This window comes from Mauremys mutica, chromosome 5 (genome assembly GCF_020497125.1).
Source record: "Mauremys mutica isolate MM-2020 ecotype Southern chromosome 5, ASM2049712v1, whole genome shotgun sequence".
NCBI lineage: Eukaryota > Metazoa > Chordata > Testudines > Geoemydidae > Mauremys > Mauremys mutica.
This window is the reverse complement of record NC_059076.1, coordinates 124,229,199-124,256,018: the sequence shown is the minus strand read 5'-3', so window position 1 is coordinate 124,256,018 and position 26,820 is coordinate 124,229,199. Positions and strand designations below refer to the sequence as shown.

General features: G+C 41.2%; 1 protein-coding gene across 9 annotated transcripts in view; it reads right to left on the bottom strand.

The window, feature by feature from the left end:
* Positions 1 to 26,820, bottom strand: part of ZFYVE28 (zinc finger FYVE-type containing 28) — a 299,046-nt gene that overhangs the window by 232,963 nt on the left and 39,263 nt on the right. The window contains exon 1 of one of the 9 annotated variants that reach the window (XM_045018918.1): positions 127 to 145. The exons of the other annotated variants lie outside the window; for them this stretch is intronic. The gene's annotated coding sequence lies outside the window, so the exon portion shown is untranslated. Of the gene's footprint in view, positions 1 to 126; positions 146 to 26,820 lie in introns of those variants that run through there. 9 annotated transcript variants of the gene reach the window in all.

Below are 26,820 nucleotides of genomic sequence, written 5' to 3'. Positions count from 1 at the left end.
CCTCCATCTTCCATCCGACATTCATTATCTCCAGCACCTTTGTGACAATCCTCCCTTTTCTGCTCCTACCAATTCTTTTCCCTCCTCTCTCCCTCACATTCCCATTTCCCCACAACTCTCTCTTACTTCCACATTCTCCAGGGTTGTGCGTTCAATCCTTGAGGGGGCCACTTAGGGATCTGGAGCAAAAATTGGTCCTGCTAGTGAAGGCAGGGGGCTGGACTCGATGACCTTTCAAGGTCCCTTCCAGCTCTAGGAGATTGGTATATCTCCAATTATTACCTAATCTTAACTCATCCTGCTGTTTTCTGTACCACTCCCTCACAAACCTGCCCAGTGTCTCTATCTCCATCTGCTTCATGCCACATCTTGCTCCCTCACCTCTGTGTAAGCTCTAGCTCTCATTCTGTCCCTTCAAGTTCATGCATGCTTTGATCTCTCTCATCCTAACCCCTTTCCCCTCTGCTTTACCCCAACTCCCTCCTCAAAACTCCATTTGACTGTAAATACTAATGTTCCACTAAACAGTTAACTCAGGCTCCTCGCCCACCATCCACTAATTGTGCATCTTGGCCTGCCTCAACTCCTGGATGTCTCAATGCCAAATTAAAATTTAGCCTGGCCAAAACTGAACTCCTTGACTTCCCTCCTATACCTACCTCACTACCTGCTTTCTCCATCACTGTCGATAATACTCAGAACTGTAATTTAGGTATTTGACTCCTCTCTCTTTTGCCCCAAATATCCAGGAAATTTCCAAATTTTGTTGTTTCTTCCTCATAAAACTTCCCAAAAAAATCTTGCCTTGTTACCCTGTCTACATTACCATGCTCTCATCAAGTCCTTTACACCTTCCATCTTCACTGCTGTCGCTTCCTCCTCTCTAGCCATTGCATCAGGTCCATTTAAAACACTACTCACTGAGATGGTCAGAACAATGTGTCAAGAAGACATCACACACTCCTACCAAGTTGCTCCACTGACTCTCACTTCTCTGCTGCATCAAATGGAAGCTTTAGGCCCTTCACATCTTACTGGGTAACCACTTCTACCTCTGCTTCACCAGCAATGCCAACCTAAATCACCTATTTTCCCCCACTTCCCAGGTGGTTTTTTACCATGCTTCCCATTATACAAGGAATGCCCACTACAAGCAAATCCATAAAGTCCCTAAGCCTGTGTGATGGGGCTTTTACCCCTCCTTAGCTCTGGAGGGATTAATATAGGCAAGAAAGGCCAATTAGCCATACACCGCACCTGAAGGGGAGCTAAGATGCAATGAGGCTTAATTGTGGATGAAGGCGGGGCTTTTACAAAGCCACTGCGCTGGCAACACAGAAGAGAAGACGGCTGCAGTCGTACTCCCCGATATGAAGGGGAAAGTAGGAGCCTGTAATAGGAGTGTAGACAGCAGTCTAGGGAAGGCACAGTAAGGGCTGAGAGAACAGACCTGAATTGCTGTTCCAGGGCCCGTGGATTGGAACCTGGTGTAGAGGGAAGGTCGGGGCTCCCCTGCAAGCCTCTGCAGGAGTGACACAGTCTGCACGGTGGATATGGAGACTGCCTGAGACTGTGTGGAGAGAGATTCCTGATGAGACCCCAGAAGGGGACGATGATTCTGACTTGGCCAGAGGACTACACCATGAAGGAGAAGTGCTGCAGCTCCTAACTAGCAAGAGAGAGGCCGCAGACGAGTGACTGAGTCAACGGGCCAAGCAACCGCCGGACAGGGCATGGACTGTGGCAAACTAATTAAAAAAAAAAAAGAAAGAAAGAACAGGAGTACTTGTGGCACCTTAGAGACTAACAAATTTATTTGAGCATAAGCTTTCATGGGCTACAGCCCACTTCATCAGATGCATAGAATGGAACCTATAGTGAGGAGATGTATATATATATATATATATATATATATATATATATATATATATATATATATATATAGTGAGGAGATATATATATAACTATATATAACTATATATATATATATATATATATATATATATATATATATATATATACACACACATACAGAGAACATGAAAAGGTGGGAGTTGCTCAACCAACTCTAAGAGGCTAATTAAGATGAACTGTTGTCAGCAGGAGAAAAACTTTTGTAGCGATAATCAAGATAGCCCATTTAAGACAGTTTGACAAAAAGTTGTGAGGATACTTAACATGGGGGAAATGTGAATCATCTTCTTCCTCCTCTTGCCTAACTGAAAACTACACTAGTGTCAACATTTGGCACTGATCATCACTACAAGTTAGGTTTATGCCTTGCCACCAGTTGGAACAAAGGCTGCAGACAGATCTGGAGTATATCAACCGGGAACTTGTTTAATTCACTGAATTGCCAGGTTTACAACACCCAGGATTTCAGCCCACACCACCATGTGAAACCCATTCATAGAGTAGCAAAGAGTCCTGTAGCACCTTATAGACTAATGGACGTATTGGAGCATGAGCTTTCGTGGGTGAATATCCGACGAAGTGGGTATTCACCCACGAAAGCTCATGCTCCAATACGTCCGTTAGTCTATAAGGTGCCACAGGACTCTTTGCTGCTTTTACAGATCCAGACTAACACGGCTACCCCTCTGATACATTCATAGAGTGAGTCAGTTTACTTTGGCACTATAAATAATGGGATGTACCCTCCAAAGTCTTAACTCCATACACAATTGAATAGAGCACCAGTGTAGACCCAAGGCATCACAACAACCCATATGGATCTCAATTGTTATTTGACACCGTAGCTGTTCTTCCTTGTGGTAGGCAAATATGAAGGAAAGAAACACAGGTTGGATCACAACTTAAATCTATTTTAACCCTAATGCTTGTCAATTCCTAATAACTTTCCAAAACTAATTTCAACCAGGTATTTTCCAACCTTGGTTTCTGCCCATATATCTTTTTTTTTTTGACAAGTTTGAACAAAAATGCTTCAGCCATACTTTAGTATGGGGGAGAAACTAGCTATTCCTCATTATAAAGTAATTTTTGCAATTTAAAATTAAAGAAACCATTCTAGTACCAATCATTCTCAGGGTAGAGAGTTGAAATCTGGCATGTTAATAACCAGCAGCAGGAAAGGAGCCAGACAAGCTGTGGGTTGATAACCCCCAGCTGAGAACCGCTGCCATGGAGTAAGCCTTTTCCCATCAATTGTTTCATGGACCGCAAAGTACTGAGTGAACTCTGAACAGTAATAGGTAATAGGTAATAATTGGAGATATACCCATCTCCTAGAACTGGAAGGGACCTCGAAAGGTCATCGAGTCCAGCCCCCTGCCTTCACTAGCAGGAACAATTTTTGCCCCAGATCCCTAAGTGGCCTCCTCAAGGATTGAACTCACAACCCTGGGTTTAGCAGGCCAATGCTCAAACCACTGAGCTATCCCTCCTCCATGGCAAACAGTGAAGAGAGCAAGACTGAGTCAGGAGACCTGAGTTCTAGTCCCTGGTTAACTGACCTGCTTTGGGGTCTTTGACAAGTCACTTCACCTTTCAGCATCAGTTTTTTCTATTCTTAAAATTGGGACAGTTGTATTTACCTCTTTGTAAAGTGCTCTGAGATCTACAGATGAAAAACATTATAGAAGAGGTAAATAAAAGATAAAGATGCCTTTCGCAAATCTGATTCACACAATATAACTAACTAATACAAATTGACTAAGAAAGGAGCTAAATTTTCTTTTCTGCTCTTATACCCCATTCAAATGGCAGGTTTCACACATCAACTTTACAACTTAGATCTCACATGTAGAAATTATGAAATTCTAAAAAACATGTCTATTTTCAGATCCTAGCTAAGCAACCTAACAAATAGGTCCTATCACACAAGACCAATCCTGCTGAAGAGAGATATGGTTGAAACAGACAACTTCAGCATTTGAGGCATGCACAGAGAAACAGAAGGTAAAGAGTAGTGCTGATACTAATGCTGAAAATGACAATCAAGCTCAGATTTGCTTAGCTACTTAGCTCAGTGGCACTGTAGATTCTGAAGTAGACTAGGCACTGTGACTGGTTCAAGGTGCTCCTCAAAAAACGGTTTTCCCTTGGTTCTTCCAACAGCATCAAGGACCATGCCAAGATTTACACAAATCAATTTCAAAACCAATTGTGCTATGGCAGTCAAAACCAGAATCAAAACAAGAAGATCTACAAAGTTATTGTAACAACACAATTACTGTGTTAACTACAAACTGTCCATCAAAAAAGGACAATAAAACCATACATGAGGATATACAACTGCTGTATCAAGAAAAAGGTCTTCCTATGGATGTTGGCAAAGACTGGAACTCTGGCCTCATTCCTATCACACTTGGTTAAACCTGCACACACACACACAAAAAGTTTTCCTGTGCCTTTACTGCACACATCCTACTACAACTACTTATTTTCAGGACTTTTTGATTTACTCAGAGTATTTATTTTAACTCTCATCTCCTTTTCCTATTCTCAGCATACTTTTTGCCTAAAACACTTAATTTTAATGAGGTTTAATGGATTTGCACCTATATATAAAAATGCTTAGTAAAATGCATTCTCAGTGCCTGTCATGGTAAGGTACAGACACTAAATAAAATTATGACAGTGAATCTTACTGAATATTGTACTTCTGAATCATCTCAAAACATATTTATAAATAAATTGATGTTTCATGAAGTCAGAACTACGAGCACACTGAATAAATATATTAAATCCCAATCCTTTGTCTGGTAAAACTACTTATTAAAGTTCATGATAATATTTATCAGTCAAAACTTCCAGAAGTATCTCAAAAGGAGCCTGTCTGAAATTTTTAACTGAGATCTAGAGCCAATGTTATATAAATGGCTCTTTCCTGTACTAATGATGCATGACATGAGTCACTGTTTTAAAGCATCTAGCACTTCACATATCCACATCCTTTTAAGTGATGAACAAACCTGATCAAAGAGATTTATCCAGGTTTGAATCTAACTATACAGGTTCTCAGTTTCCAACAGCAAATTGGAACTTTGCCAGTTGGGGGTGGGGGGGGGGGAAGAGAAGCTCTCCAAGCACAAATGAAAATTCTAACAATCTATAGATCTTCTGAAACTAAATAGGCCCATATTTCACATCCCCCAAGGCTACTGGTTTTTAAATCATTAAAAAAAGGTAAGAGACTAAGTTGACAATGACATATTAATGTTATAGAAATTTTATGAAATTCTGAAAAAAAAATTAATATTTTCGACCTCTGGTTATACTTCTACATCTTTTGATTAAACAGAATACAAACAAAACACAAACAAAACACAAACACACACACACACACACACACAGAGTAACTAATTTCTTACACGGCTTCATCATCATAGTGTCTGACGTTCAACAGAAAAAAAACCAAAGGCAAAGAAAACTGCTTTATTAGAAAGAAGGAAAATAATCCATTTCTAAACCAGCCCCCCTAAACAGTCAGAAAACAAATACTTCTGCTAGTCTACCAATAATGATCTTACAAATAGCAAGTTCTATCTAGCTGGGTCCAAAAGACTTTTCAATCTTTATGTTTGAATGAGTTTGTGTATGCATCAGAGGGGTAGCCGTGTTAGTCTGGATCTGTAAAAGCGGCAACGAGTTCTGTGGCACCTTATAGACTAACAGACGTATTGGAGCATGAGCTTTCGTGGGTGAATACCCACTTCGTCGGATGCATGACTGTATGCATCACTGTCCAACTGGATGTCTCCTTTAGCTCAGACACTATTTGCCTGTGTTTTGGAGCATGAAGAGCAGAGTTCTAACTAAGGTGACCAGATGTCCTGATTTTATAGGGACTGTCCTGTTATTTGGAGCTCTCTCTTATATAGGCACCTATTGCCCCCCACCCGCGACCTGGTTTTTCCACACTTGCTATCTGGTCACCCTAGTTCTTAACACATTGCTGCTGTGAAGTTGTTCTGGGCAGGTTTGTATTGGTTGCTCAGTTTGATACCAATGTGACTTTCCAAGCAGACAAGTGAAAATTATACATTTTACTGAAGAAAAATGCATAGGGCTTCTGCCTCTTTAAAATTCAATATTTGCTAGAAAACAAGTTGCCAGTCGTTTTCAATTAACCTTTGCAGAGGTACTATACCAATTTTTTTTTAATCTCTTAAATAACTAAATCTGTTCAAGCATTCCCCAAAGGCATGCACTCTGAAAGCATACAGAGTGAAATTTAGAAGTACAGTAGTATGGAAAACTGAAGCTTGTGTATCATATGCTCTAATTTCACACTAGAAATGTGGGGGGGAGACTGACAGTTTCAAATGGCTCAGTCTTCTACAAAAAGAGATCGGTACAGCATAATCGATGTTGAAGTTTATGGGCTAAATGAAGGATTTTTCTAGAGTGCTTAAAAGGAGTTAGGCATCCAACCCTGATTGAAGCATCTTTCAAACAGGTATCAAAACACTTCATTGTTTCCTATAATACACACTTTTCATAAAAATATAAACTGTAGGTATGGGCAAACCCCCGTGATTTTTAAATTTTGTTTTATTTTTGGGGAATTGCATATTATTTTGTCATATCCATTTTGCCTGGCTCCCTGCACCAGCAGCACCTCTCAGGTATGGCTCAGCTTCCCCTCCAGCATAACGACAGAGGAGTGGCCAAGCTACATTTGAGTGAGTGGCACTGAACCCCGTGCCTCACGTCACGTCACAACGTCACTCACTCATATTTGGGCCAATCACCCCATCATCATCCTGACAGAGGGGCAGCTGGGTCAAACCTGAGTGGCGCTGTGACCCATGATCCAGATCACAATTCCTGGAGGAGGGACAGGACAAGAGCTGACACTACAGGGTGAGTTTCATTTTATATTTCTTCATTTTATTTCGTATTTGCGAAAAAGGTGGTGGTAGCTATATGACAGCTAGATATAAGGTCAACTAGCTAAAATGAGCACTTTCAGGTAGGATTTAAGACAACTGATATTAACACCAGTGCGAAGGTGTGTAGCACAATGGTTGGACGCTCTGTAACAAACTGTTGGGCAGGAGAGAGGAGCCAAGTGTAGCCCAGAGGCAGCTGAACTCTGGCTACATCTGCACTGCAGGCCACTTGTGCCAGCGTGTAGGGTATCTGTAGCTGTACATCACAGTGAAAAGCAGACTGCATCCACACTGCAGTGCATAGCTACTCGAGTCAGTGAAAGGCTCTGGCAGGGGGAATGCAGCAGGGAAAGACATCTGCAGCTGCCCTCTACTGGGTCCTTTCATGGCAGCAAAGAAAAGTTCTAGCAGGAAGGCAGTAGGAAAAGTCTTGGCCCCTACCAGAGCCTTTCCCAGCTACCAGAGTCTTTTCCCGTGGTGGGGAAAGGCTCTAGCAGTGGGTAGGCAGCAGGACACTGCATTACTAAAAGTAGAAGTATAAATGGAGAGGCACAGCTTGGGTGAGTAGATAACTGTATAGGGCAGTGGTCTCCAACCTTTTTGTGGCCAGTAGCACATTCATGTTTTCAGAAGAGTGTGGTGGGCGCCAACAATTTTTCAAGGTTTATTTTGTATTTGTACATTAAATAATATGAAAAACATCATATTTAATATACATAATATATGAATCCATAATATAAAAAGGGTAATTTTACATGTAAAAGGTATTAATTGAATTATTCGGCTATTACTCTTTCACCTTACCATGTGAATTTGCTCTTTTTTATCTACCTGTAAGAAAAATTAAGGAGTTTTTACAAAATAAATATCAAACAGTTTTCATCTTATTTATTTTTAAAAAGTTAAACATTGTTGAACTGCTGGTCCAAATATATTTTATTTATTATTCTTACTTTAACATAGAATGAAGCCTGCAGCCCTGGAGTTCTCTCACAGGCTTCTCTCACCTGCTGGGCACTAGGTGGGCGCACATAAATGCCCCAGTGGACACCATGGCGTCCGCGGGCACCGCGTTGGGGACCGCTGGTATAGGGTATGTGCTTGGGTACATATCTACAACCTTCAGGCATGCCTTTACTCACCTAAGCTGTCCCTGATTGTCTACTCTGTTATTTATACCCGTGCCTGGGCAGGGCTGTCTGTGTATGTACTCTACACACCACCACAAAAATCATGCAGCATAGACATATCCTCAGAGTAAGTAAAGTAGGAAGGAATGGTAAGATCAGGGAGAAGAGAGACTTATTTTTGATGTTTATGGAAAGCACTGGAATATTCTCTTTAAAAAGCTGTCATTGGTATCCATCAGCATCAGATGCAGATAAGTGTGTAAAGATGCATGTTCATGTATAGGAAAATATAACAGATTGAGATTCTAAACACTAACGAGGTGTTAAAAGTGTCTCTGACTTTATTCTCCCTTGAGGTCAGTTTTAAGACTCAAGTACACTAAACATTACAAACATTCAAGCAAGGAGATGTTCAAAGACATTTTCTTCTTTTAGTCTCTTTAAATGCCATGTTTTTTACTTTAGCTAGGTCACTACACTTTGAGTTCTGATGTCATGGTCTATAAACATCTTTCCAGTTCATGCTGAAATGAAAGCACAAAAAAGTTTCTCAGTTTAACACATTATCTTTGGGAAGCTAAAGGTAGCATATTCTGCTTCAAGAATAATTTTACTCTCAACTGCTACAGTTTATTCTTTCTGCTTTTGAAAAGCAAACAGATTATGCTTTTGAGTTGCATTAATGGGTTTTTGCTTGTAAACCTATACAGAATATTTTCACTAGGTGACAAAAGTCTGGGCCCTTATTGGGCTTTACACAGAACATAAAAGATGTGCTCCTGACAAAATATTTTCCTTCTTCAGAGATGTTCCTCTATTTTTGTCATGAATTTATTGTTCATATTGACCTTAAATGTTTTTAACATACACAAATAATGTAAACTCACGACAGTGCCAAGAGTCTAAAGATAACAATTCATTATGGTCTAAGCTTTTACTGTGGCTGAGCTCGTCAAAGTAATTTGAAATGGACATTCCTGTTGAAAAATAATACAAGAGACAGGACCATGGTATTTTTCATAGCTGAGCTCTGACAACAGTACTAGGGTTTTGATAATAAAACATGACATTAAATACATAAAAATGACCCCACTAAAATAACTTTCTGAAATTATATGTTAATTGTGAATCCGGTGCTTGCGGATGCAAAGTACTTGCAGCACTGACTGAAGCGAGACACAATGAAGCTCTCTGATCTGCATCTTGAGCAGGGACTGCCAAACATGCCAGGTTATGACACTTTTATATTAGAACTATATTTGCCAAGGACTATGTTTAGACTATCATATTCACCTTCCACTATAACTGAAGCCAGAGTGGAAAGGTAGGTTTAAATCCTGAAGTGAAAAGCATCTCTCTCAACATCCTAATGTGGACCTATATCTCCAAAATGACAGACAGAACATGGAACCTCTCCCACCTCCACCTCACCCCTGCCCCACTGTTTCCTATCATAACCTCTCCCTCAAAACTTACTCTTTCCTACCTCCCTGCATTATAACCACACTATTTTTCCACATTCCTCCCAACCCATTTACTTATTAGCCTCAGAAGTATGAAGGATTCGGGCAGCCAGGTGGATGATAATTAGGTGTCAAGGTGGCATCAGGGGAGCATACTATAAGGAGGGGAGAGGTGCACCTCAGCCTGATGCCCTGCACACAGTGAGGAAGAAACATTACAGGAAGAGGAGGTGGACAAGCAGATGTGGGGAGGCAACTCTTCCCCTCACCCCCCACCCAAAAAAAAACACCTTGCCTCAATATACGGTGCTCTCTGAATTTAAGTGTGTCAAGAAAACAGTGCACTAAACATAGGTACCCAAATGGGAATTTGCCCAGGAGTCAGACACTAAGGTTTAGAATACAACAGCCCCCACAAATTCTGAAGCATGTGATGTTGCAAGGGATTTGGACTATCCTATATTCTATACTGCAGAATGTACAATTCAGCTGGGATACACTGGGTCAGAGTCATCTTTCAAGAGCAGATTTATTTAGTCAGGCTAGGGGAAAAGTGGCTAGAGGTGAGATCACCTGGGTCTAGAGTATGCCTCTGGTAGAAAAGGGGTCACTTGATCAAAGCAGGTGACTTGGCAAGACTGATTTCCTTACTTCTCACCTAGCCCTTACTCCCTGGCAACATGATAACAATGCCCCACTGTGAAGGTACATTTTTGGGGAGTTGGGAAGGGAGGGAAGGTACTGCACTTAAGTACCATGTGTCCTGGGGCACATAACTAAGAGGAATTTGGGGCACTGCAAACTATTGCATCCCTATCAATATATTAAATGGGGGGGAGTCTTCTGACACAGACAAGGGATTCACAAGCACATGGGGCAGGTGATCTCATTCCATAGTCCATTAGCATTTGGGTTTTTTGTATTCCAACCCCAGAACTGATAAAAATAAGTAATACCTATCCAATCCTTCCCTGTGAAATATGTGCAATGTGGCCTGTTTATGGTTAGGCTGAAGTCTTTAGATCATGATTTGAGGACTTCAGTAACTCAGCCAGAAGTTAGAGGTCTATTACAGGAGTGGGTGGGCGAGGTTCTGTGGCCTGCAATGTGCAGGAGGTCACACTAGATCTCAACCTATTTACCATTGTGAGCCAGATATGTAGCTCTCTCTGTGTTATGTGGGCTGCATCCACACAATATATATACTACCTGTCTGGCTCTGAGGAAGTCACATGGGCTGCAGCTGTGTGCTGACTGGACCACAAGCAGCCCATGGGCTGCAGGTTGAGAATCACTGGGCTAGAGGATCACAATCATAGAATCACAGAACTGGAAGGGACCTCAAGAGGTCATCTAGTCCAGTCCCCTGCACTCAAGACAGGACTAAGTATTATCTAGACCAGTGGTCCCCAACACGGTACTCACGGGCGCCTGGCCCCCGAGAGAGCACCCGCCGAAATGTCGCCAAATTTCAGCGGGGACGCCTCTCACTGATGCCGCTTGCCGTCAACAAGTGGCGTCATCAAGAGGCGTCGCTCCCGAATTTCGGCGGCGACGCCTCTCGCTGACGCCACTTGTTGATGGCAAGCGGCGTCATTGAGAGGTGTCGCCGCCGAAATGCTGCCAAAATTCGGCGGCATTTCGGCAGGTGCTCCGCCGCCGCAGTGGTCCTTCGGCTGGTGCCCGCCAGCCAAAAAAGTTAGGGACCACTGATCTAGACCATGCCTGACAGGTGTTTGTCCAACCTGCTCTTAAAAATCCCCAATGATGGAGATTCCACAACCTCCCTAGGCATTTTATTCCAGTACTTAACCACCCTGACAGTTCGGAAGTTTTTACTAATGTCTTACCTAAAGCGCCCTTAGTGCAATTTAAGTCCATTGCTTCTTGTCTTATCCTCAGGAGGTTAAGAACAACAATTTTTCTCTCTCCTCCTTATAACAACCTTTTATGTACTTGAAAACTGTTATGCCCCATCTCAGTCTTCTCCAGACTAAACAAACCCCATTTTTTCAATCTTCCCTCATAGGTCATGTTTCTAGACCTTTAATCATTTTTGTTGCTCTTCTCTGGACTTTCTCCAATTCGTCCACATCTTTTCTGAAATGTGGTGCCCAGAACTGGACACAATACTCCAGTTGAGGCCTCATCAGCGCAAAGTAGAGCGAAAGAATTACTTCTTGTGTCTTGCTTACAATACTCCTGCTAATACATCCCAGAATGATGTTTGCTTTTTTTTTTTTTTTGCAACAGTGTAACACTGTTGACTCATATTTAGCTTGTGATCCATTCTGATCCCTAGATCCCTTTCAACTGTACTCCTTAGAAGGCAGTCACTTTCCATTTTGTATGTGTGCAACTGATTGTTCCTTCCTAAGTGGAGTACTTTGCATTTGTCCTTCTTGAATTTCAGCCTATTTACTTCAGACCATTTCTCCAGATAGTTTTGAATTTTAATCCTATCCGCCAAAGCACTTGCAACCCCTCCCAGCTTGGTATTGTCCACAAAGTTTATAAGTGTACTCTCTATGCCATTATCTAAATCATGGATGAAGATATTGAACAGAACCAGACGAGAACTGATCCCTGCAGTATCCCACTTGTTATGCCTTTCCAGCATGACTGTGAACCACAGATAACTACGCTCTGGGAATGATTTTCCAACCAGTTATGCACCCACCTTATAGTAGCTCCATCTAGGTTGTATTTCCCTAGTTTATTTATGAGCAGGTCATGCAAGACAGTATCAAAAAGCCTTACTAAAGTCAAGGTATACCACATCTACCTTTCCCCTCATCCACAAGACTTGTTACTCTGTCAAAGAAAGCTATCATGCTGGTTTGACATGATTTGTTCTTGACAAATCCATGCTGACTGTTACTTATCACCTCATTATCTTCTAGGTGTTTGCAAATTGATTTCTTAATTATTTGTTCCATTATCTTTCCAGGTAGAAAAGTTAAGCTGACTGGTCTGTAATTCCTCAGGTTGTCCTTATTTCCCTTTTTACAAATGAGCAATATATTTGCCCTTTTCTAGTCTTCTGGAATCTCTCCCATCTTCCATGACTTTTCAAAGATAATTGCTAATGGCTCAGATATCTCCTCAGTCAGCTCCTTGAGTATTCTAGGATGCATTTCATCAGGCCCTGATGATTTGAAGACATCTAACTTTTCTAAGTAATTTTTAACTTGTTCTTTTCTTATTTTAGGCTCTGATCCTACCTCATTTTCACTGACATTCACTATGTTAGATGTCCAATCGCCACCAACCTTCTTGGTGATAACCGAAACAAAGAAGTCATTAAGCACCTCTGCCATTTCCACATTTTCTGCTATTGTCTTTTCCCCCTCATTGAGTAACAGGCCTACTCTGTCTTTGGTCTTCCCCTTACTGCTAATGTATTTGTAGAATGTTTTCTGGTAACCCTTTATGTCCCTAGCTAGTTTGATCTTGTTTTGTGCCTTGACCTTTCTAATTTTGTCCCTATATACTTGTGTTATTTGTTTATATTCATCCTTTGTAATTTGACTGAGTTTCCACTTTTTGTAGGACTCTTTTTTGAGTTTTAGATCATTGAAAGTCTCCTGGTTAAGCCAGGGTGGTCTCTTGCCATACTTCCCATCTTTCCTACGCAGTGGGATAGTTTACTCTCATGCCCTTAAAAATGTCTCTTTGAAAAACTGCCAACTGTCTTCAATTGTTTTTCACCGTAGACTTGCTTCTCATGGAATTTTACCTACCAATCCCTCAAGTTTGCTAAAATCTGCCTTCTTGAAATCCGTTGTCTTTACTGTGCTGTTCTCCCTCCTACGAGTCCTTAGAATCATGAATTCTACCATTTCATGATCACTTTCATCCAATGGTCCCTTCTGACCTTAGAGTCTATGAGTCAACTATAGTATATATTCAGCAAAATTCAATTTTACAGTACTTGCCATTATAGTACTTATGTTAAAGAATGTAAAAATAATTATTTTAAAGTGTATTTCAAGTAAGTTACTCTAAAGCTCCACTACATTAAGAGTCTAACTAATTACCACATCAGACAAATCAAAATTCTTAGCAAAAAGGATAATATATAATAGTCTTATGGACTGGTGGGTTACGTTAATTATTTTAATTACCCTGTACATGGATTCCTTTTTTGAACAAGTTATTGGTATAAGCACTACTGTCAGCATATTAAACCTAAATTATTAGTGCTGCTAACAGCATAACATAATAAAAAACTAACAAAACTCAAAACAAGTCAATGTAATCTTGCCAAAATAAGTAACAAATTCAGTATATGTTAAAATGAAAATGATACTGCATTCAAACCCACAGAGGACATCTATGACTAAAATTAACATTTACATATCATGCATAAGTAAGCTTGTTCAGTGCTTTTTATGTGAGGAAATAAAATAAGTCCCCTAAATTTATAATTTTTACCACTTTCTTGTTGTGCCCATAATTATTCATAGTGACATGGTGGCGGTGAAAAAAACCCATAAAATATGTATGCTCACGGCATACAGTTCACTAGCTACTTCAATGGTACTCTCACATAAGATTTATCTCCTAGTATTTAATAAAAATAAAACTTATTTTTTTCCTTTTGATGCAGTAGCAAATTCAACTTTATTAATGTATCCAGAATATAAATAAGTAGTGATAAGTAATAACTAAAGCCTCTGAAAGGTATTATAGATACACATTTTAACTATAGCATTTAATTCTTAGAGTTTGTTACAGAATTCACATTATAATATACTTAGCATTAAACTGTGGCACCGATAGTACACCAGTATGGGGGCACAGAACGGTGCATTGCACCCCCTTCATGCTCTTGGGGTAGATACCCTCACGCAGATAGCAATGCAGGAGGGAAAGCAGGCTCCGCAAAGCTATGTCCGCATATCATCAGGGCCAGCTCCAGGCACCAGCGCAACAAGCAGGTGGTTGGGACGGCCAACGTAAAGGGGCGGCATGTCCAGCTCTTCGGCAACAATTCGGCTACGGATCCCTCAGTCCCAAGAAGCAGTGGCAGTAGAGCTGCTGCCAATTGCAGCCTTTTTTTGGGGGGGGGCCGCTTGGGGCAGCAAAAACGCTGGAGCCGGCCCTGCATATCATGCAGATAGATGAGTGGGGTCAGAAATCATATGGAACCTTGGCTCTGTCCTCTTCCCTCCTCACATTGTGTCAGCCAACTCAGCTACACCAGCATGCCAGGGAATGTTCGCTGCACCAAGTATAGACCCAGCAGTGTGGGAAACAGGAGGCAGATTGTGACTTAGTCACAGTCTCCCATCTGAGCTCTTGCGGGGACAATGCAATAATGCGCTGTCCCCTGCCTAAGGTTCATGACAAAGCCCCAACTGAGCACTTCTATGGATTTGTGATGGCTTATTTAAATTCACACAAAGCTCTTCTACAATTTTGTCTTGCACTGTTTATCTAGGGGGAAGTGTAAAATAGTTTAATTTCATATGAATTATATTGGTTCAAGAGCTTATCAATTTTTGAGATGGCAAAAAGTTTACAGTTACACATCTCACTTAGTACAATCACAACATCGGTTATGGTCCAGTGAATAGGGCACCGGCTTGAAAATCAGAATGTTTGGGTTCTACTCCTAGCTCTGCCATTGACCCACTGCATGAACTTGGGCAAATCTATTTCACCTATGACTGTTTTGAAATTTCTCATCCTTTGTAAAAAAAACTCTGAAATCTGTGGCTGCAAAGTATAATTATTAAATCAATGTTGTCAACAAAACCCAAGCCTAATGAATCACCATGTTTACTAAATAAAGCCTGGCACCAACACCAGGGGAACCCAGCAAGCATAGATGCTTTGACACAGTGGCACCGAATTCCCACATAAGCAAAAAGGTACCCAGTTTCTGCACCCCCCTTTACCACCTGGCTTTCCTCTCTGGCTCCTCAGGATCCAAGGTGGTGGAACTGTATGTGCTGAACACAGCTGGTGAGTCAGAGGGGCAGGCTGGCAGCCTCAGAACAGAAGTAGTTGGCAGAACTTGATACATTAGGAGTTCTATTGAGCAAGAGGATTTTTTATATTTAAGTTTAACATTTAAAAAGAGGTTTAGTTGGAGATGTTATAGGACTGACTGTGCAAGAAGTTTGGAGTTTGTAAACTGTGGCCCTTTAGCTACAGAAGCCTGGGGAAAAAAGGAAAATTGTGAGTTTGTTTTATTAACCAAAATATTATTGAAAATTGTGTTGCCTCCTACAGACTGAATAATTTGAATTTAGTCTCCAAAATCAACACAATGTGTGAAATTGACAAAGCAGTTCAAAACCTCAGGGTCTTGATCAACTCATTCCTAAGCCTAGTTAATCAGTTGGCATCAATGGTAAATCTCTTCCTTCCATCTACTTCATCCTTTCTTCCCAAAGAGACCATCTAGCCAAAGTGACCCATTCGTTCATCACGTCCAGATAGGACCAGTGTACGCAAGGCTGAAGGCAGAAGTTACACATACAAAGTCCAGCTCATGCAGAATACAGCGGTTACGTCCTCAGTGGGTAATGTGATGTAGCAATCACATCACCACAGTGCTCCAGTCCATCCACTGACTCCCAGTCCATTTACCCTACAAGACCTTGATGCTGATCTTTAAGGCCATCAAAGCGTTAGTCATTGCATTTCCATCCATGATGCACCAAAAACAATTGGACAGTCTCTTTGTCACTGTTTGTACAGCACTTAGCACAGTGGGGTCCTGGTTCATTACTACAGCTCTTAGGCACTACAGTAATACAAATAAATAATAATAATCAACTTCTCTGGAACACTCCACTTTACAAGCCAGAGAACAAGGCATTTGAGATTCAGAGAGAACTCATTCTTCGTTGAGAAGGATTCAGCTCTGGAACAGGATTCCTAACTAGTTCAGACTCTGGATTAATTTATTATCTTCCAGCCATATTATACTATATTATACGACTCTCTTGTTTGATTAAGCTTTCTCACAATCATCAAATTAAAAAGGGAAAGAGTAGGTAGGGATGAAAATAACATGTAAAAACAATAATTGTGTAGCTGATTACAATTCTATAAGTTACACAAACGTTTACCTGGGAAACTAAGGGTTCCGGGGGTGCTGTTTTACGCATGGCTCTGCTGCTATGCCTGCGCCTGGAGATCCCCACTGCTGCCCCCACGCCAGCATCCCGGAACACCTGGCATCCTGGCTGCCCTCCCTGCACCCGAGGCTTTGCTGCCCCTAAGGCTCTGCTGCCACCCGGCATTTCGGCGCGCCCTAGCAGCCAGGAGGGACCCCGGGTATGGAGCCAACAGCCTCGAGGAAACCCGGGCATACCAGGACGCCGGGCGGCAGCAGAGCAGCAGCTGGGACCCCTGCATGGGGGCTGGCAGGCTGAAGGGACCCTGGCAACCCAGTGTGCCCCCGGTATGCGGGGCTTATCAGTTAACCCATTAAACATGGCAGAGAAGAAACAAAGCAAAATATTATATATACACACCGAGCAAAATCTCATTTCATTTATCAAGGAAAGAAAACAGGAATAAGACTTGAAGACCAGTAAGGGACTCACTGTGAAGATTTAAATTTACCTGGGAAGTGCTTGGTGATGGCTAGTAATAGATATTACCCTCCACCACTGAATGAAAATAAGTTCCAAATTAAGAAAAAGTACCATTAGAATATAATGAAAGATGTATGTGTCTAGGAAACCATACTGCAACAAGAGGGGAACTGGTGAGCAGAGAGCCTCTACTGAGAAAGTGAAGCCACTTAGAGTTTTCTGATTTGTTTTGTTTTGGGTTTGTTTTTTTTAAACACTCAACTTTACATTGTCAGAATGTGGCACAGAAGTGTAAAAATGCCTTAGCATAAATGAAAATGAGACCCAAACTGTTTCAGTTTACTTGTAAGGAAAACTCTTGCATAAGGGACAATAGCTATGAGAATTCTGGTCATCTTTATTTCACAGGTTGTACCTTGAGAGGACACGTATTAGACAAACATAGAAATGTAGGGCTTAGAAGGGACCTTGAGAAGTTATCAAGTCCAGCCCCTTGCACCGAGGCAGGACCAATTAAACCTAGACCACCCCAACAGGTGTTTGTCCAACCTGTTCTTAAAAAATCCCAATTATGGGGATTCCAGAATCTTCCTTGGAAGATTATTGCAGAGCTTCCCTGACCTTAAAGTTACAAAAATTTTCCTAATATTTAACTTAAATCTCCCTTGCTGCAGACAAAGCCCTACCATCAGTGGACATGAAGAACAATTGATCACTGTCCTCTTTGTAACAGGGATGTATTTAGAGTTCTATTTTTGGTTCCTGCCCTAAGAATCTGAAGAATGATTACCAGAAACAGCAGACTGAAATCATATTCTGAAGTTTTCAAAAGCTGTCTTTCACTAGGATTCTCTTTTTTTAAATACAGTGGAGACATGAGGTTTGAATATGTTAAGAACTGTTGATGTTTAATTTGATCCTCAATCTCCTGCAGGTCGGTGTGATTTGGAGCTCTTGCTCTAAAAAGTACTCTGATAAGCCCCAGTGGAAAGAAAGGTCAGATTTTTGTGCAAAATCAAGAGGGCAGCAGGGAAAGATCAGTTTAATTTTTGAAAGCCTTACATGTACTATGTAAGAACACACAGATGAGGCAATCCCTGTTTCTTAATCTAAACATATTTCAGCAGATCATGTAAATTCAGTATTGGATGAACCAAGGAAATGCTGCCATTCTTTCTGAAAAGAGCACACAATATGCAAAAAAAGGCCTTGCCTGCTATAGAAAGGGTATACTAGTACAGCTATACCAGCTAACTCTTGTAGCCATGATGCAACTTATACCAGTTCCCTGAATGAAATTAGCTACAATGGCAAAAGGACCCTTTTTGCCAGTATAACTGCATCTGCACTGGGGCTTTTGCTGGTACAGCTATGTTGGTTAGGAGTGTGACTGTATGGCAGAGAGGGGAGAGAAGAGAAGGAAGACACACACACACCCACTTACTCTCCTAACCGACATAGCTTGGCCAGCAAAAATTTTAAGTTTTGACCAGGCCAGGTCTCGTTGTCCCAGGTGACAGGATAATTCTGTATTGTTCAGTGTATATTCCAGCATAAAGGGAAAGGAGCTTTCAGTGATCATTCAATCTAATTTTTCTTCTTCTAATAAAGTGAAGCTCCATTTAAGTTTTTAAAGCAATATATATTTGAGTCCACCCAACCAAAAGATCAAATTCTACCAATGAAAATGTTTCTAAGGTTTCTGCTAGTCCTCAACATACTGGTCTGCATTTCCACACACCATCTTAGATGATAGATGTTTATTACAGAAAACAGCTACAACTACAGACAAACACAAGGTTGCACACAAGTCAAGTTCCAGCTTATTCTCTGTTATTTACAAGGGACTACATTATGTCTGGAACACCATAGCACAGAGACACTCATGTTGAACAACAAGTCATTATAAACATAATTACATATAAGGTTAGGCAAAAAATGTGTGAATGGAAAAGATTTAAAAAAATCTAAACTTTTCAAGTCATATGGCAAATGTATATAGTCCTAAATGAAGTAATCTCCATGGACCATATCAGGTAAAACAGATGCAAGGAGGCGGCAAAGTTGTGTTTAACACTTGTTCTTGCTTAGTGACTGTCACAAATTTTTAGATTTGCTTTTGTCAGTAGGATAACAGCTACTGCTGCAGCATACAGAGCTTCATGACTGCACCCACAGACAGGTAATCAAGTTTCCCTTATATGGAAGCCTTCTCTTTGAAGAAGGGCTGGAACAATATGTGTGGGCTTGACAGATTTCAATTTTTTATATATAATTTTGACAGATAGTATTGATTTTTATTTTTAAAGCATTTTTTCTGTTCTTACCAATCTAAATTTTCAGGTCCACAAAATTAAGGATTTTAAGTATTGTTTTAGATTTTTATTTATTCAAATTTTCAGTTTTGGGAAATTGAGAGGAGACTGTCAGAAAATGTGGGGGAGTGGGGGGAAGAAGTCATTAAATAATTGTCTGAGAGTAGACACTGAGATTCCAAAAGTTAAAGCTGTATAACCATTAAAAGCACAAATTGTCAACATCACACTTCACAATATATAAAGTCAATATTGGTTATCAAATTAAGTTCTCAAGCTGCATTTTTCTTACTTTATCTGTAAGTTTTGATCATCACCACTGGAAATATTTTTTCCTCAATTTGTGTGGGTACAGTAAAATTGACATTTACAGATTTAAAAATCGAAGCTTTAGAAGCCTAAATTTTAGAGTTTATTGGAACAACATTTCCTTGTGTGATAAATCACGCACTTTGTCACAGGATGACTGAGTCCCTTTAAGGAAAAGGTTCTCAGTGCTGAATCAGATGCACCCTGCCTAGGCCTGGCTGGGATGGTCTAGTACCTGGAGTCAGGAGATAATGAAGCTTGGGAGCCAGGAAGGGGGAAAATATTCAGCCCAAACTAAGATACCTGGAGCAGGAGATTAGCTTCCAAGGAGAGGCTTAAAAGAAAGCACCCTGTTCTGTTGCAGGAAAAAACTGCAGAGAACAGAAAGTTCTTCAGTCCCTCCCCAGGAATCAGGTGGCCTGCGTAGCAACAGATGGAGTCTCTGGAGGAAGGAGACAGACCAGAGGAACACCCCCGTAGCTACTGTCCTATGTAAGGGATGAAGAATCAGGAGATAAATGAGGATGAAGAAAGCCAATGGCCTGCAGAGCCAGTAGAGAATGTTTCCTTCAATCTCTGAGAGTGCTGGGGTGAAGGTAAGGCCCAAGGAATCACTCCTGTGGCCATGGCCCCATATAGGGAAAAACAGATGGGGCATGAGATTTATTAAGGCCAGGGCAGGTGGACACTGTTTGCATTGTTTCATTTGGGCTTTTGAACTCTATTAGCAACTCTGGAGGTAAATCTGAGAGCACTCCAGTCTGAAGAGCAAGTGAGACTGATAGAGAACCTGGAGTCACAGAAGGCCCCAGAGCCACAACCCTTTGAGTTATGGTAGTGAACTTTTCTTTGTCGTTTGAGGTTTCCATACTAACGAGTTGTCCTATGACACAGGTATTATGATCCTAACAGAGTGCTGAAATTGTATTCTTGAGGAGCCCTGAGAAGGTGAAACCAAGAGTGAAGCCACAAGGGCCATGGCATGAGAGGGCTTTCCAAGATGCTGACCCTATGAAACACTTAGTCAGCCTCTTACAGTTAAAGCACTTATTGCAGGAATTCCAGGGACTGCATTCAGTCCAAAAGACATTCATGGCTTCCTCCTGGAAGCAGAGTATACTTTTTAATGTAAATCCAGGGGCTCTTCTATGGGAGAAGGAAGGATGTATTTCTGTCCAAAAGAAAGCCAAGTTTAGACAGATTCAGCCAGCTTCATCTTCAAAACTAACCTGAATCTAAAAGTTAGGTGTGGTCTGCCCACAGAGCTGGGAATCAGACATTCCTGTGTTCTAATGTTGACTCTGACACTAACTCTCTCTGTAACCTGGGACAACTCACTTAACATTATTACCTCATGTTAGGGAACAATCATAGAAATGTAAGGCTGGAAGGGATCTCAAGAAGTCATCAAGTCCAGCCCCCTGCACTGTAACAGTTCCAAATAAATTGAGACCATCCCTGACAGCTATTTGTCTAATCTGTTTTTAAAAACCTCCAGCAATAGGGATTCCACAACCAACCTTGGAGGCCTATTCCAGAGCTTCACTACCCTTCTAGTTAGTAAGCTTTTCCTGATCTCTAACGTAAGTCTCCCTTGCTGTAGATTAAGCCCATTACTTCTTGTCCTACCTTCAGTGGAGAACAGTTGATCACAGTCCTCTTTATAACAGCCCTCAATATACCTGAAGACTGTTACCACGTCCCCCATAGTCTTCTTTTTTCCAAGTATAAATGTGTCCGGTTTTTTTAAACTTTTCTTCATATTAAATAGCTTATAAGAGAAGTTTGTTCTGTGTTCACATCTCAAAAATCACCTTATAATGGTCATAATTGTTGACAGACTTAAGGAGAATACAAGGGTTGAGAGGGCATGCAGATTTAAGCACCTTCTTACTTCAAGAAGCAGAGCATTCAGTACATATATACTGCAAAGACTTGTTACAAAGCCCAAGTGCTGTACAGTAGCAGTTGTGGGGCTACATACAAGGCTTCTTTCTCCAGTGTTTTAGTTTGGTAGTTTGAGCACTAAATTCACTTTTTCAAGAAAGGTATATTTCTGCACTATAGTACTAGCGGGTATGAGATATGTTCATATGGTGATACAAGCAAAGGCGTTGGAAGTGGGAGGGAGGGTGTGGAAATGCTGCAGCATCCCCGGATTTTATGAGGGGCCGCTGGCTCAGCACATGAAATCTGAGGGTGCTTCACACGCCTATGCCCTGGCCCGGCCCTCCGCCTGCACTCCGCTCCCTGGCCGCTGGCCCCACGCCCAGACCGTGCTCTCAGGGCCCCACACAGCCGGGTCTCTGCTCTTTGTCCTGCAGGTGGGGTCCCAGCTGCCGACCCCTGCCCGCGACGCCACTCCTGGCCCCATGCCCGACCCCAGATGTGGCCTTGGCCCCGCTTCCTCATCCAGGTCCCCCCCTCCCAGAGAGACAGCCCTGCTTCCAACCTCAGCGGGAGGGCAGACTGGGTAAGGAGGCTGACGTTCAGCACTCCCACTACTAAAAATGTTCCAGTGCCACTGGATACAAGGCAAACTATCATTGTGCCACGTTGTGCATACTTCTAGTAAAAGGTAAAATATATAAAGTAGCAGGATTCACACAGAGGATCCAAGTTCTAGGCTTTCTAAATGCACTTTGACCAATTATACTTCCTTTGGGGAAGCAGCATTTGTATAGCAACATATACCATTGTAACTAGTATAGTGAACCCAGTATCCCCCAAACCATTAGGATCAGTATTATCACATCCTAACTGCTAATGTGGTATTATTCCTCACTGTACACTTACTTCTGTTTTATCAAGTCTAGTTTTAATTACTCCAAATCATGGGGCTTCTATTATCATCGTTGGGAGATGATTCAGCAATTTGAGATGTCATAGTTAGGAAGTTTTTCTTGATATTTGCCTAAAATTTTCCTAATTTCATCCCAATCCTTTTATTTATACCTCTTTATTCTATTCAAAGGAATTCTCTCCCTCTGGTTTTTACACTTTTTAAGAAGTTTATTGTCTATAAGGTGAAGGGTCAGTTTACATTTAGGTAAACTATTTATAATCATCCGTAATCACCTCTAAGAATACGCACAAGCAAAGAAATGTGGAAGAGTTAAAGCATATGAGAGAAAATTTCTATGTGATGTAAAGACCTGATTTACAAATAAAAATATTTACATACCATACTTCACTTAAAAGCTAAATAAAACATGAAAAAATAAAGTATTCCTTAATAACTCTGTAGTATTTCTTAGTAACTACACAGACCTGAAGAAGAGTTTGGTGTAGCTCAAAGGCTTCTCTCACCAACAGAAGTTGGTCTAAGAAAAGATATTACCTCACCCATCTTGTGTTTTTAATATCCTGGGACTGACATGGGTACAACAACTCTTTTCTCAATGTAGATGATCATTCAACTAAGATAACTTACAATTAGGGCTGTCAAGCGATTAAAAAAATTAATTGTGCTGTTAAACAATAATAGAATACCTTTTATTTAAATATTTTGGATGTTTTCTACATTCAAATATATTGATTTCAATTACAACACAGAATACAAAGTGTACAGTGCTCACTTTATATTTATTTTTAATTAAAAATATTTGTTCTGTAAAAAACAAAAGAAATAGTATTTTTCAATTCACTTAATACTGTAGTGCAGTGGTCCCCAACCTTTCTGTGGCCAGTAGCACATTGATGGTTTCAGAAGAGTGTGGCGGGCGCCAACAATTACTCACATATAGGGCCGGCTCCAGGCACCAGTGGAGCAAGCACATGCCTGGGGCAGCACATGCTACGGGGCGGCATTCCATCCATTCTGCAGTCTCTGAGTGGTTTGGGGTTTTTTGTTTTGTTTTTGTGTTTTGGGTTTTTTTGGCGCCAGTTCTGGGCAGTGCAGAGAGAAGCCGGAGAGAAGTCGGGAGGACAGAGAACACTGGCATCCGCAGCCTGCAGCCCCGGAGTTCTGTATCCCCAGCAGGCACGGTGCCGCGGCTTCTCTCCCGTGCTGGGCACTAGGAGGGTGCACATAAATGCCCTGGCGGGCGCCATGGTACCCACGAACACCACGTTGGGGACCACTGCTGTAATGCAATCTCTTTAACATGAAGGTTGAACTTACAAATATAGAATTATGTACAAAAACAATTTCATTCAAAAATTAAATAATGTTAAACTTTACAGCCTACACATCCACTCAGTCCTACGTCAGCCAATCACTCGGACAAACAAGTTTGGTTACAATTTGCAGGAAATAATGCTGTCTGCTTCTTGTTTACAATGTCACCTGAAAGTGAAAACAGGCGTTCGCATGGCACTGTTATAGCCAGCATCGCAAGATATTTACATGCCAGATGCACTAAAGATTCATATGTCCCTTCATGCTTCAACCACCATTCCAGAGGACATGCGTCCATCCTGATGACGGGTTCTGCTTGATAACAATCCAAAGCAGAGCAGGCTGACACATGTTCATTTTCATCATCCGAGTCAAATGCCACCAGTAGAAGGTTGATTTTATTTTTTGGTGGTTCGGGTTCTGTAGTTTCCGCATCTGAGTGATGCTCTTTTAAGGCTTCTGAAAGCATGCTCCAAACCTCATCTCCCTCAGATTTTTGATAGCACTTCAGATTCTTAAACCTTGAGTTGAGTGCTGTAGCTTTTTTATAGAAATCTCACACTGGTACCTTCTTTGCGTTTTGGCTGTGAAAAATGTTCTTGAAACTACCACATTCTGGATCATAATCTGAGCCTGCTATAACATGAAATATATGGCAAAATGCAGGTAAAACAGAACAGAAGACATACAATTCTTCCCCAAGGAGTTCAGTCACAAATTTAACTAACTTTTTTTTTTTAAATGAGCATCATCAGCATGGAAGCATGTCCTCTGGAATGGTGGCCGAAACATGAAGGAGCATACAAATGTTAGCATATCTAGCACGTAAATATCTTGCAACGCTGGCTACAAAAGTGCCATGCAAAAGCCTGTTCTCATTTTCTGTTGACATTGTAAATAAGAAGCAGGCAGCAGTATCTCCCATAAATGTAAACAAACGTTAGCAATTGGCTGAACAAGTTGGACTGAGTGGACTTATAGGCTCTAAAGTTTTACATTGTTTTGTTTTTCAGTGCAGTTATATAACAAAAAAAATCTATATTTGTAAGTTATACTTTCATGATAAAGATATTGCACTACAGTACTTGTATGAGGTGAACTGAAATATACAATTTCTTTTGTTTATAATTTTTACAGTGCAAATATTTCTGATAAATATAAACTGAGCACTGTACACTTTGTAGTCTGTGTTGTAACAGAAATCAATATATTTGAAAATGTAGAAAAACATTCAAAAATATTTAATAAGTTTCAATTGATATTCTATTGTTTAACAGTGCAATTAATCACAATTAATTTTTTTTGCATTAACTGCAAGTATTCGACAGCCCGACTTCAATTTTAACATTGAATCTCACCTATATTACATATTTCCCCAACTTCCTTACACAGCAGAGTTAAATACACAAGAATTAGACACTGAATAGTGATTTTATGTACAATATATCACTATGGGGAGACCAGTAAAAGAGGAAGATTTTCAAAACATCTTTTTCAATAATTTTGGCATTTTCTTTGCTTCTTTGTCACAGAAAATATTCAGGGTTTAATCAAGATGATTCAGAGATAGAGGGAGACAAGAATACAAGTATTCTTAAAGCATATATAAACTAGGCAAACAGGCATCTTCATGGGAGGCTTAGTTACAGTGGATTGACGACTTCCCAGATACAGTAACCTTACCAGATTTTGTAAAACAAATTCCTTAGACAACTACCATGGAAAGCTAAGTACCTTATAGGTAAAAAAGTGAGTAAATATCACAGGACATTCAGATCACTGGTTACAAAAAAACACACACACACACACACCACACACACGAGAAGTGCCTCAATCACTTGTTTGCATTTCCAAGACCACAGTACACATTAGTCTGAACAGTGGTGATGCCTAAAATCATAGGTGCCGACTTCTACTCCCGCCAGTGGGTACTCGACCCCCGTCTGCCCCAGGCCCCGCCCCAATTCCATCCTTTTCAGTGGCGGGGGGCCTTTCAGTGCTGCCAAAGACGCGGAGCGACTGAAGGGCCCCCCACTGCCCAAATGCCCCGCAAGCCCTGGCCCAGTGGCAGTCCAGGTCTTTGGTGGCATTTTGGCGGCAGGGGGCCCTTCAGTCGCTCTGGGTCTTCGGCGGCATATCAGCAGCAGGGGACCCTTCAGTGCTGCCGAAGGGCCCCCCACTGCCGAAATGCCACCAAAGACCCGGACCGCCGCCGGGTGAGTACAAGCGCCACAGCTCCCCTACTTTGCCCCAGGCCCCCTGAATCCTCTGAGCGGCCCTGGCTGGATAACCATACTCAGAGTAGTTATTAATGGTTCCCAATCCTGCTGGAAAGGTATAACAAGTGAGGTTCCGCAGGGCTCTGTTTTGGGACTGGCTCTGTTCAATATCTTCATCAACGACAGATATTGGCATAGAAAGCACGCTTATTAAGTTTGCAGATGATAAACTGGGAGGGATTGCAACTGCTTTGGAGGATAGGGTCATAATTCAAAATGATCTGGACAAATTGGAGAAATGGTCTGAGGTAAACAGGATGAAGTTTAATAAAGACAAATGCAAAGTGCTCCACTTAGGAAGGAACAATCAGTTTTACACATACAGAATGAGAAAAGACTGTCTAGGAAGGAGTACGGCAGAAAGGGATCTAGGGGTTATAGTGGACCACAAGCTAAATATGAGTCAACAGTGTGATGCTGTTGCAAAAAAAAAAAAAGCAACTGTGATTCTGGGATGCATTAACAGGTATGTTGTGAGCAAGACACGAGAAGTCTTTCTTCCGCTCTACTCTGCACTGGTTAGGCCTCAACTGGAATAATGTGTCCAGTTCTGGGCATCGCATTTCAAGAAAGATGTGGAGAAATTGGAGAGGGTCCAGAGAAGAGCAACAAGAATGATTAAAGGTCTAGAGAACATGAGCTATGAAGGAAGGCTGAAAGAATTGGGTTTGTTTAGTTTGGAAAAGAGAAGACTGAGAGGGGACATGATAGCAGTTTTCAGGTATCTAAAAGGGTGTCAAAGAGGAGGGAGAAAACTTGTTCACCTTAGCCTCTAAGGATAGAAC